This window comes from Bos indicus, chromosome 18 (assembly GCF_029378745.1).
Source record: "Bos indicus isolate NIAB-ARS_2022 breed Sahiwal x Tharparkar chromosome 18, NIAB-ARS_B.indTharparkar_mat_pri_1.0, whole genome shotgun sequence".
NCBI classification, from domain to species: Eukaryota; Metazoa; Chordata; class Mammalia; order Artiodactyla; family Bovidae; genus Bos; species Bos indicus.
Genome location: NC_091777.1, coordinates 42,520,169 through 42,532,935, shown reverse-complemented (window position 1 = coordinate 42,532,935; position 12,767 = coordinate 42,520,169). Strand labels below are relative to the sequence as shown.

General features: G+C 48.7%; 1 long non-coding RNA gene across 1 annotated transcript in view; it reads right to left on the bottom strand.

Annotated features, from left to right (window-relative positions):
* Positions 1-5,441: 5,441 nt before the first annotated feature.
* LOC139177096 (uncharacterized) overlaps positions 5,442-12,767 on the bottom strand; it is a 39,749-nt gene continuing 32,423 nt past the window's right edge. Inside the window, exon 2 of the long non-coding RNA XR_011561526.1 lies at positions 5,442-11,984. This is a non-coding gene — a long non-coding RNA (uncharacterized lncRNA). The remainder of the gene's footprint in view (positions 11,985-12,767) is intronic.

The window sequence follows — 12,767 nt, the reverse complement described above, 5'->3', positions numbered from 1 at the left end:
GAAGGGAGGCAGGTCATGCAGGAGGATCTGAGGGTAGGTTGCTGCCCTGGGCAATGGGACTCAGGCCAGATGACATGCACAGGGACCCTGTGTGGATGAGACACAAGTTGGTCCCACCCAACAGGTGAGGGCTATTCCCGGGAGTGTAGGCTCCCTGGCATTCCAGATGTCTCACCTGCAGATACAGGTAGTGTCCTGTAGCAGGCAGGGCTTGCTTTAAGAACACTGCATGAGAGCATCCTTGATGTGGGTGGGGCTCCTGCCAATGTTTACTGCACCACATGGCTCTTCCCTGACTTTCACCTCCATAAGAGACCTTAGCTTCTCTGAGAAGTACCTTTTGGGAAGAAAGCACCAAGCTCCCTCACATGTCTCTGCTCATGTAGCACACTCACTCTGCTGGGGATGTGGGGACAGGGTCAGCTAAGGAGCCTCCCCCGAGTCGAGGGATGTGTGTGTGCCCAGAGCACCTTTCCTTTCTGCCCCAGTAGCACCTGCTATGCTCTGCTCTTCCATTTCTATTTCTATCCTTTCTTGCTAGATGGAAGGCTGGACTGCACCCTTCTATGCATTCTGCAAGTCTAGAAGAACCCCTGGGACATAGTGCGTTCTGAATAAATTCTTGCTGATCAGATTTGAGAAATGAGCCTGGCTAAGAAACTATAGGGGCAACCTCGATGATTGTAGAAGCCCTTTCTCTTGAGTGATCTACTCCACCCTCAGACAGCCCACCAGATAGGAAAGATGAGCAGGATTATAAAGCACATCACACACAGGAGAAAACAGAAAACCTGAACTTAGGCTAGGCTCAGCTACTTGGGATGTCCATTCAATGGCCTCAAAATCCTAGGAAGCTGAGCTGAGAACTGGAGGGAGACATTCTGACTTGGAGCTACAGAGGCTGCCTGAAGCCACAGACTGTGTGACTGTGACTCCAGCCTGGGATTTCTGGCTCTGAGGACCATATCCATCTCTATTTCCTCTGCCAGCTTGATGAACAGCATGGCAGGTAAGGGTCTGCACCCCAGAGGTCATCGTGTCCTGCTCTGTATCTTAGGTTCTCAATAAGTATTTAATAGTTAAGGGTGGGAATCAAGGACACTTGTATTTAGCACCTCTCCCTGAAAGCAGCTTTCTGGGTTGCTGTGCAGGAAGCAGGCTGAAGGTGGGGCAACACTGGGGCAAGAAAGTCTATCCAGTGGCCCGGGAGAGATGATGACAGGGTGAATGAAGGGAAGAGGCGGTGAGCACAACAAGGTCATGGAAGGACACTGAGGTTAGGGAAAACTGTCTCCACACATCCCCATCCCCAGCCTGTACTCTCCCAGGCCTGCCTTAAGGAGGCTCAGGCTGTCCCACGTCCTCTCGTGTTAGCCTTGAGGAAGAAGATGAAGAAGGTTTTTCACCAGGGATCCTAAAATCATATGTGAGAGTCATAAATTGGAGCCTCCCCGAGGAGCTGGCCCTGGAGGAGAGAGTGAAGGGAGAACTAACCATTAGAGGAGAGGCTTAGCCTGAGGAGTGAGCCTGTGACAACCAGAGGTGAGGGGCTGCTGTCTTGAATGTGGCAAAGGTGGCTGAGGAAGACTAGAAAAGTCTGATGAAGCCCTTAAAACAGAAGTTGTATTTGAGGGATTTGGGGGTATCCTCTCTGCCTAGAGTATCTTTAGAGTCTGGAAAGACCCAGAAGTCAGGGAAGAATCTCCTCTGAGCCCTTTGGGCCACCCACTCTTGACGCCATGGGGATGTGGATAAGGAGAAACTCACCATCCAGTGGACGGCAGGGGGTCCAGAAAAAATTCCATCTGCTGCTCACAGTCTGCTCCAAGTGCCAGAGATGGCAGGAGTCTTCCCAGGAGCTTCCCAAAGCCTAGGTGATGCGTGTTCTATACAGGTATTCTGTTCCATAAACCCGACTTCAAACAGTATCCACTAGGGATGCTGCAGACTGCCCTGTGAGTCTTCCGTTTCCAATGGAGCTTATAACAATGCAGCTAGTGGGCCCAAGGGCTTCCCTGGTGACTCTGGTAAAGAATGTGGCTACAGTGCAGGTTTGATCCCTGGTTGGGAAGATGCCCTGAAACAGGATATGGTGGCCCACTCCAGTATTCTTGCCTGGAGAATCCCATGGGACAGAGGAGACTGGTGAGCTACAGCCCACAGGATCGAAAAGAATCAGACATGACATGACTGAAGCGACTTTGCACACACATACATGCAGCTTCCAGACACTTCCCTTGCATTCAGAGGACATGTATGGTGCTTGTGTGTGGGAGGTTGTTGTTTTTACTGTCCTTATTCTCTCCATAAATATGACTGGATGCTTCCCCGTTACTTAGAGGTGAATGATATGTCTTATGTCTGCTTACTCCATACTTACCCAGTTCCCTGGTGATGGGCAATCTGGTTAATTTCAGCCTTTGTTATTGCTGCACCAAGCTACTGTAAGCATCCTTCCACGTGACCCTTCGGGCAAAGATTCGGTCAAGTGTACACCCAGAGATAGAGAGGCTGGAAGGGCAGAGGGTCTGCACATCTCATTAGTCATCCTAGAGGAGGCCAGTTTGCTCTAAGAGTTCGTACGATGCGTATTCCCGCTCAGTTCCCACATCCTCCCAGCCTTTCATGTTGTCAGATTGAAAAGTTTGGCAAATTTAGAGCAGAGGATGCTTTTTTATTTTGCGTATCATGGACAACTGGTGAAATTGAGCAGCTCTTGGTTTTGACCACAGGATTTCATCTAAGAAGTCTTAACTCTGACCATTTTTCTTTTGAGATGTTTGTGTCTTTACTATCTTTGTAGTTATTTATGTGGTTGGACGCACACATACTCTGGATTTGAGTGCTTTTAGTTACGTTAGATGCTACAGCTTATGGAGATCTTTTCCCCGCTACCAACTTCTCTTTCTTTCTCCTCCTTTTTTTTTGGGGGGGGGGGGGGCGGAAATCCAGGTACTGCTGAGAAGATATCTTTACCTGTGGCACATTCTGGGAACTTCTTCCTACCTCACCTTCACAAAGGGAAAAGCCCCAGGCTTGGAACTGCTGCTTAAGAAGAGAAATAACTCTTGTCATCTGCTTCCTTGGAGCTTTGCGCTTAATAAAAGCCATGAATTCTGATGATTCCAAAGGGCCAAGATACCACAGATTACCCCTGTGTCTTCTCTGGTGTAGGTGGGAGGCATGACTAATTAATCAACAAAACCCTGTTCCCTGGACCTGGATACGACCTCAGAATCCTTCCTAACAATAGCGGCCACCAGGCTCAGTTGGAGTGGGCATGTAGGAAAATCTATATGCTGTCCCTGCCCCAGGATAATCAAGTGCATTTTAATCATCCCCGTTAACAGAGGATTCAAAGCCTGTCTACCTCACAATGATTATCTTATCAGAGTTTTCATTAAAAAGAAAAACCCAGCTAATTGGTTTGACCTCGCCATTTAGGAAAATGATAATAATAACAAGCTAACATTTATTGAGTGGTTACTATGTGCCAGACATGGTGTAAAATTCTTTTTGTGTATTTTCTCATTGAATCTGACAGAAACTACTTAAAGGGAAAGAGTGTCATGTCACAGGATAGAGGCAAAAAAAAAAAAAAAAAACAGTCCCTCTGTTGCTCTCAAGGTGACCCTTTCCTCTCCTTAGAGCCAGGCTACAAGAAGTCAGCTTTTCCTTTCCACCGGAACCATTATTATTTGGCATGGGTTTCTTCTGAGATGTTCAAAAACTTCCTGGAGCACAAGGAGGTTTCTTGGCCTCATGGATCTGGAGTGTAGCTCTCAGCTCAGCAGGGAGATGTTAGAAGGAGATTTCACTGGATGGTGTGCCCCGGCGGCAGGCCTGCCTGTAATGGGCCGTGGCCCCCATCTCAGACCACTGTGGATACCAGTGGTAACAAGTACATGCAAGTCCTGAGAACCATCCTCAGCCCTGGGGAGTCACCCCACCTGGAAATACCCCGGAGGTGGCCCAACCAACGGCAGACTAAAGTGGGAATCCAAAAGTCCAAACCTGTTTCCTCAAGGTGGGACAGCTCTTGGTGCCAGGAACACTCCAGAGCTCCCCGTGGATCTGAAGGGAGAGTCCAGCTGAACTGGTATTCTCGTCTGGTGTCTTCCCTTATCCTCCCAGCTTCTTATCCCCCAGCATGTTACTTAGGACAGCACTCCCTTCGTGAATCCCTTGCTTGGATGATCTATGTGCGCTTGGTTCCAAAGTTGAAATTTCTGAGCTTCTTTGCTTTAAAAGCTATTCAGTTTTTGCCATTGTGGTTCAGTCGCTAAGCCATGTCTGACTCTGTGACCCCATGGACTGCAGCACCCCAGGCTCACCTGTCCTTCACCCCAGGCTCACCTGTCCTTGACTACCTCCCAGAGTGTGCTCAAATTCATGTCCATTGAGTCAGTGATGCTGTCTAACCATCTCATCCTCTACCACCCTTCTCTCCTTTTTTTCTTCTTTTTTCAGCTTTATTTAGGTGTAAATTACCCACATAACCACCCCAGTTCTCTCCCTTTGTTTTTGCCAATGCAAAGAAAACCCTTCAAGCAAGCAGAGTTCTCCTATTCCTTCAACCTTAGTGGTCCTATTAAATGAGGAGGCCAAGGGCATCAGACCCATTTTTGACATGGAAAAACCAAGTCACAGAGCTCTATCCAGCAAATACCATGGATTACTTGATTTTTGAATCAAATATTGTTTCTCTTGAGCTGCTCTGAGCTTCATTCTGAACCTTCCTCACCAGCTCCTCATTTCCCAGTGTCAGAAGTCAGGGTCTGTCCTGATAAGACAAGTGAGAACCACCCATCCTGGTTCAGTCAAAAGTCACAAGAATCTTCCGGGTTCTGTTCCTTTTCCAGGGGCTTCAATTTTGTACATCCAGGGGGCTGGCTGAGGAGCAGGTCACCGTTTTCTGACTTTCCTCTCACCTTGTTGGCTGCCTTGTGGGCAAGGCTGTATTTAAATCTCCCTGCTGTCTCCCTGGAAGGCTGAAGAACCCAAAGAACTACCTTAGGACAGCGTTCCAGTCAACTAATCCTCTTCTGCTCCCAGGCGGGAACAGGCACCTTTTTAGAAATTCATTTGGAACTGCCAAACTGGCTCTAGGTTTCCACATGGAAACTCATATCAAAAGGTCAGTTGAACAGTAAGTATTGAAACAAGAGGTTTCCTCCTCTCCTCTACATCTGTGTTTGGGGTAGTGACTCTCGCGAGAGGACAGGTTACTTTGCACTCAGGAGTGACACTGGAGGCTAGACCTTCAAAATGGCAGAGCATAAGAGGCAAGAATACATGCAAAGTTTCCGTGTTGCTGCAGGGTGGTTTCCAAGTTCACTCCAATTTATTCCACAACCAAGAGCAACCTGCCTCACTTTGCCAAATCATGCAATCGTCCTCTCCCCATTACCTCAAGGAACGGGAGATGGCAACACACAGCATTACGACGTCACAAATCAATTTTATTGAAAACGTATTAGGTTTCAGTAAAACTGAAGGATCAGACAACAGAAGAGAGGAAGCCAGGGGAGAGGAGACAGTGTACCAAGATTTACTTCTGAGTGCTACAAAATATTGAACTAAAAATAACATTAAAGATGAAATTTGTAATGAATCTCAAGCTGCTAAATTCCCCAAGGCTGGGTCTGCCAAAGGCTTTGCAGCAATCCTCTGTTCTTTGCTGTCTTTATTTAAATATTTTATACAGTTGTCTGTGTTCGTGTGCAGGGTGAACTGTCATTTATATTTCAGTCCACTCGAAAATGGATCTTAAGACTGTGTCAAGCTGAGCTCTGCACGGAGTGGGTCTGAGCTGAGAGGTGGGCCAGAATGGGGATGCTAAATGAAGACGGATGCTTAATGTACTTTTGGTGTACTTAGATTTGGCTGTCACAGTTTCTGCCTTAAACCTGATTTGTAATTCTATGGGTTTCGTGACATTATGATAAGATGAGATGTGCCTAAGACTCCCATTTAGCAGGGACATTGATGGGCATTTGAGTTAAAGAGAGTGGTTGACGGGAGTGAGGCGGGTTTCGGACCCCGCGGCTTAATGCTCGGCAGAGAGCGGGCTCCATCCGGAGCCGTAGTATTTCATGCTTTTCTACACATTAGACTTTGCCGAAGTGGACTTTTGGAAGAATAAAACATCCCCAAGATAAATTCAATTTTCCCTAGTGTTGAACATAACTTTCTATGGCACTTGATGATTTACTTGAGTTTAGGTGAAAGAGTGCGTTTTCCTGGTCCGAACAAAGGCTGAGGAAGAGGACTGAGCATACATGAAGAGGCTGGGGAGAAGGTAAAGGGAGGAATGCAGGGCAGGGAGTGGGGAGACCTTTAGAAGAAGGGCTCTTGGATTCATCGCACGAAAGACTGCTTGTGTGTGTGTGTGTGTGTGTGTGTGTGTGTGTGGTGGGGATGTGGCCATGTCCCTGATGAAGTTTCCATTTGGTTCTGCAGAGGGGCTGGGGTGCCTGGCGTATCACCACATACACAGTCTGATGAGCTGTCCAGAGTGGGGAGAGGAAGACGTGGGAAGGATGGGGCCCCGAACACCCTATTTTCCTTCCCCAGCTGCTGGTCACACACACCTGGACTCAGCCGTCGCCCCCTGGGGAATGCCCCTCCGGGCAGCCTGGTGTAGGACAGACAGCTTCATCTCTTCCAGTAGAAGCCTTTCTGCTCCATCCCGTTCCTGACCTTCACCGTTCCCCTGGCACATCCCTGGACCAACCCACCAAAATTTTCACTTTCAAAATGTTCCCCCCAGTGCTCTGACACCCCCAGTGTTGCTGGCAATATGGCTCCTGGGATCTGCAGAGTGTCTCCTAGGAGGGTAAATGATAGTTTCTTCATGGTTCATATAGAAACATTTGTGGGGACATAGTTACAAGGATGTGGATGCCACCCCAGGCCCCTTGCACTGGCTCTTCTCTAAAAGCCATAGAGCTGGGATCAGCTCAGTTCAGTCGCTCAGTTGTGTCCAACTCTGCAACCCCATGGACTGTAGCACACCAGGCTTCCCTATCCATCACCAACTTCTGGAGCTTACTCAAACTCATGTCCATCGATCTGGGATAAATACAATCATATCTGTTTTTTCTCAGCACATGCAGGGGATAGCCAGTGCTGGGCAGCTCATTCTTCCCTTGCTGCCCCCTCCCCTGTCCCCACCTTACACTCCTCCCGAGTATTCCTACGTCTATGCAGGATCCAGCAAACACCACAGCTCTCAGGCTGACCTGCTCCAATCCGCACTCGGGCCCTCACAGGTGTGTGACACTGAGGAATCAGCCAGCCCTTGCTTTCAGGAGTCAGATGCTGGTCCTCAGCGTGATGTGTCCACGTCCTAACCCTCAGAATCTGTGAGTGAGTCCTTGTCTGGAAAAAAGGTCTTTGCAGATGTAATTAAGAATCTCAAGATGAGGTCACTGTGGATTGCCTGCATGGGCCGTATATCCAATGACAAGTATCCTCATATGACGTGGAAGAGGAGACACAAGAAAAGAGGAGAGGGCGATGTGAAAACAGAGGCAGCTGGGCGTGGTGCTGCCACAAGCCAAGGAACGCCTGGAGTCACCAGAAAAGGCAAGGAACAGATTGTTCCCAGGAGGGTTGGCAGGGAAGCACATGCCTGATTTCAGGACACCTTGACTTCAGGCTTGGGACTTCCAGAATTTGGGGAGAATAAATTTCTACGGTTTTAAATTGGTCAGTTTGTATCCATTGTTATGACCACAGGAAGCCCTAGGAAGCCAACATGCTTTCTGATCCTCAGTTTCCTTGTCTAAATGGGAAAGTTGTTGTGTCTAAGGGAAGTTTGAGGGCATGGATATGTCAAGGTCAGGGACAGCTAGCCAAGAGCTGTCACCACTGACCCTTGTGATGTCCCTTCCTGCCCTGGCCTCAGACATTCTCTCTTTAGTATCTTCATATTCTGGGATGACTCTCCTGGCCTTGATCCTTCCCTCTGCCTGCAGGAACCCTGTCCCACCTTCAAATGATGTGTCCTACCAGGCCATTTAGGATGTCCTCAGAGACTGTTCCCTCTTGACTGCTGGAGGGTGGGACGGGCTTGACCTCAGGGTCATCAGGATCCAATCCCAGCTCCTACTGGACCTCAGGGAGTCAGAAGAGCAGATGTCCCTCTATCTAGAGTCCTAGGGCCTCTACCCAGCCCAGGGCTGTGCTGCTCACGAAGGCCTACACAGCTGCAGCCCGTGGTCAGCACTCCTGTGGCTGCAAGTAACGGGGGTCACTCATTCAGTCTCAAGAAATCAAGTGAGCTCTGTCATTAGGAAGCAGAGACCAGTGGAGGCAGCCAGGGCAGGAAGGATGTGTCCCAGAAACTGGGAACACTGTCAGGCCCCACCTTGGCATCTCCTCTCCCTAGGCTTCCCTCTCTCTCCCTCTGCAGACCAGATCTTGCTGCTTCTTCAGGACTGAAGATAGAAACCCATGAGTTCCCAGTCACTGTTCCCAGCACACTGATGGCAGGAGGCTGGCTCTGAGAGCTGCCCTACACTCTCTCCTTTCAAGGGAAAGGTGATTGCGCAGCTGGGGGCAGAGGTCCACTCTGGCTCCACTGTACAAGGTAAGGGGAGAAAAGCTGACATGGCCCTGAGAATCAGTCTTGGTAACTGTGGTCAGTTCTCAGACATGGCAGGGGTGGGGCAGGGACAGCAGATTCCCTTTTTCTCCCCCAAAAGCTTCAACCATCACCCATCATCCCATCCGACCCTAGGCTGTACAATCAGATGACTTTTCTCCAGTGGGATCAAGCCTGGCCAGGCCTCTACCCACACTGGCCCAGCACCATGATTCTCTGCAGCTACTTGATGGCTTTGTAAGTTATGAGGCTGCTGCTGCTGCTGCTACTGCTAAGTCACTTTAGTTGTGCCCGACTCTGTGAAACCCCATAGACCGCAGTCCAAGTGATGAGGAAGGCAATGTAATTGGGAATGAAGAGGACTGGATTAAAACTTCAGCCTAGGTGTCTATAGAAACCCTCCCCCAAGGGCCCATATCCCCAGCAGACCTGTCCTGGAGATGCTCTTCATGTTGTGTGTATTCTGAGACTTCTGGAGTATGTCAGCCATCCATCTAAGTGTTTGGCTCCTCCAGCCCTCCTGGGCTTTGGAAGAGGTGAGGGCAGAGGCCAAGGCTGGGTGTGTCCAGAAAGACCTGAGGACTGACCTTTTCTTCTCCCTTCTACACACAGTCTTGTCCTAGGCTAGGTTAGCCATGAAACTTACTCCCATCTAGCAGACAATCTCCAAGCAGGGTGTTCTTGTTCTGGGGTTTTTATCCATCCTTCTCCATGCCTGCATCCTCAGTTGGCCTCCCTGGGCCTCAGATTCTTCATCTGGAAAATGAACATGGTAAGCTTGGGCCCTGGTGGTCATGAGCATCCTGTAAGATGCTTCTACAAAAGAAATCATGATATGAATGCAACACTTCTGGGAGGCTCAGGACGATACAGGGCCCTTTGGCTTTTGTGTTAGGAAAGCAGGGTGTTCACTGGTAGGTATGGAGTCAGGCACTTGGGATGCAGGATGGAGGAGAGGCTATGAGTGACCTGGTATCCCTTCTCAGACAGTGAAGGGCCAGGCCCTGGGGCAGGGCAGGGCTGTCTGCCTGTCCTGCTGCGGTTCTGCTAGGTTAACTCCCAGCGGGAGCACGCCCTGCCCTGCCCTCTCTTTGTCCCCTTAATCTCTCTGTGTTTCCTCACTGACCCCGAGCATGCACTGACTTGTGACCCTCTTGCTGCTCACAGAATTCGGGCATTCACACGGAGAGAGACAAGCCGGTGATGGGCTCTCGGAATCCTCCCGTCAGCAGGATGGGGAAGGCCGGCCCTCTCTCGGGGAGGCCACAGAGCTGCAGCCTGACCTGTGACTCTGAGCTCTTCCTTAGCAAGGATGACACGTGTCCTAGGGAAGTTGGCCAGAAAGCGGTAGAGAGCAGAGAAGACTGCACATTTGTGGAGTGAATACTCACGGCAACATCTAAAGGCCAGCGTGCATGCAATGGCCAGGGAAATCACATATGGCAGGCAGAACGACAGCCCCCAAAGATATTAGGTCTTGTCTCTGGCCATTTGGGCTGGTATGACAAACTATCATGTAGTGGGTAATTTATAAAAACAGACATTTGTTTCTCATGGTTCTAGAAGCTGGGAGTCCAAGATCAAGATGCCTGCAGGGTGAGGTTCTGGTGAAGGCCTTCCTCCTGGTTCAGAGCCATCGCCTTGCTGTGTCCACACTGACGGAAGGGGCGAGACAGTCTCTCCAGAGCCGGTTTTATGAGGTACTAACCCCACCCTTGAGGATGGAATCCTCATGACTTAAGTTCCTCCCAAAGGCCCCTCCTCCTAATCCCTTCACCCTTGAGTGTTAAGAAACAACATATATGGGAGAATGGCACTGAAACATGTATAATATCATATGTGAAACGAATTGCCAGTCCGGGTTCGATGCACAATACAGGATGCTCAGGGCTGGTGCACTGGGATGACCCAGAGGAATGTTATGGGGAGGGAGGTGGGAGGGGGGTTCAGGATCGGGAACACGTGTAACCCATGGAGGATTCATGTTGATGTATGGCAAAACCAATACAATAGTGTAAAGTAATTAGCCTCCAATTAAAATACATAAACTTATATTAAAAAGATGCAACATATAGATTTGGGGGTGCAGGGGACACATTTGCAGCCTAGCAGGTCATAATCACTGGAACTGTGAATGTCACCCCATGAGGGTATGATTTGCAAATGTGATTAAGTGAAGGACCTTGAGATGGTGTGATAATCTTGGTGGTCCCAAGTGCAATCACATGGGACATTAGGAGAGGCAGTTCAGTTCAGTCATTCAGTCGTGTCCAACTCTTTCCGACCCCATGGACTGCATCACACCAGGCTTTCCTCTCCATCACCAACTCCTGGAGCTTGCTCAAATTCATGTCCTTCGAGTCAGTGATGCCGTCCAACCATCTCATGCTGTGTCGTCCCCTTCTCCTCCTGCCCTCAATCTTTCCCAGCATCAGGGTCTTTTCCATTGAGTCAATTTTTCGCATCAGGTGGTCAAAGTATTGGAGCTTCAGCATCAGTCCTTCTGATGAATAGTCAGGACTGATTTCCTTTAGTATGGATTGGCTGGATCTCCTTGCAGTCCAAGGGACTCTCAAGAGTCTTCTTCAATACCACAGTTCAAAAGCATCAGTTCTTTGGCGCTCAGCTTTCTTTATGGTCCAACTTGCACATCTGTAGATGACTACTAGAAAAACTATAGCTTTGACTAGATGAACATTAGTCGATACAGTAATGTCTCTTTTTCATACGCTGTCTAAGTTGGTCATTGTTTTTCTTCCAAGGAGCAAGAATCTTTTAATTTCATGGCTGCAGTCACCATCTGCAGTGATTTTGGAGCCCAAGAAAATAAAGTCTGTCACTGTTTCCATTGTTTCCTCATCTATTTGCCAAGAAGTGATGGGACTGGATGCCATGATCTAGTTTTTTCAATGGTGAGTTTTAAGCCAGCTTTTTTGCTCTACTCTTCCACTTTCATCAAGAGGCTCTTTAGTTCCTCTTCACTTTCTGCCATAAGGATGGTGTCATCTGCATATCTGAGGTTATTGATATTTATACATCATAAATATATAATATAAGGGTGGTTTCATCTGCATATCTGAGGGCCCCAAGTGCAATCACATGGGACATTCGGAGAGGCAGGCGGAGGGAAATGTGACACACGCAGAGAAGGTGATGCAAAGATGGGCCAAAGGTTCAAAGACGCTGACTTGACTGAGGGGATGCAGCCACAAGCCAAAGACTGCCAGCTGACACCAGAAGCTGACGATGTAAGGATATGGATTCTCCCGCAGAGCTTCCTGCTGGAAGAAGACCATGGTGACACCCTGATCTGGCCCCTGACTTCATGCTGATTTCAGACCTCTGGCCTCTGGAACTGTGACAGAATAAACGTCTGTTAAAAAAAAAAAAAAGCATGTGGACCATTTTAAAAGTTTTTATTGCTCCTATTTTATGCTTTGGTTTTTTGGCCTTGAGTCATATGGGATCTTAGTTCCCCAGTCAGGGTTCAAACCCACACCCCCTGCATCTGAAGGCAAAGTCTTAACTACTGGACCACCAAGAAAATCCCAATGTCTGTTATTTAAAATCACCAAGTTTGTGGCAACTTGTTAACAGCAGCTGCAGGAAAACTGATGGGCCACAAAAGGCAGGTCTATTTCACAAGAGATTACAACGGAACCGCTGCTCAGTGTGTTCGCTCCCAGAGTCACTGGGGTCACAGGCAGACCTGCCTAGCTCTCTGGGTCTCTGCCAAGAGTTACCTTCTCTGGGAGAATGTGTGCTCCTAGGGGGCCAAGGCTACATGCTATGCACACTTGTATGCCTCAAACTCAGCACAGTGCTTGCTACTAAAGAAGAGAGATAAAGACTTTTTTTTTTTAGTTATCAGCATAAGTAAGTGGTAATGAAAAGTGAGTTCATAAATGAATAGGGCAAGGTCTGCCCCAAGAATGGCAGGTGTTTGAGAACATCATCTTGTATTATTATTTGTCTCCTTTTGGATAGGCCTCTTCAAATATATACCTTGCCTCCCCAACAAGCCAAAAGGCTCCTGGAGGCAGGGACCTCCTCCCGTGCAGCAGGAACTTGCACAGGGCTTAGCAGGGGCTCAGTGAAGACCCATTGACTGATTGGCTCATGATGGATCGAACTCCTGGATCCAAGTGTTCCTGAA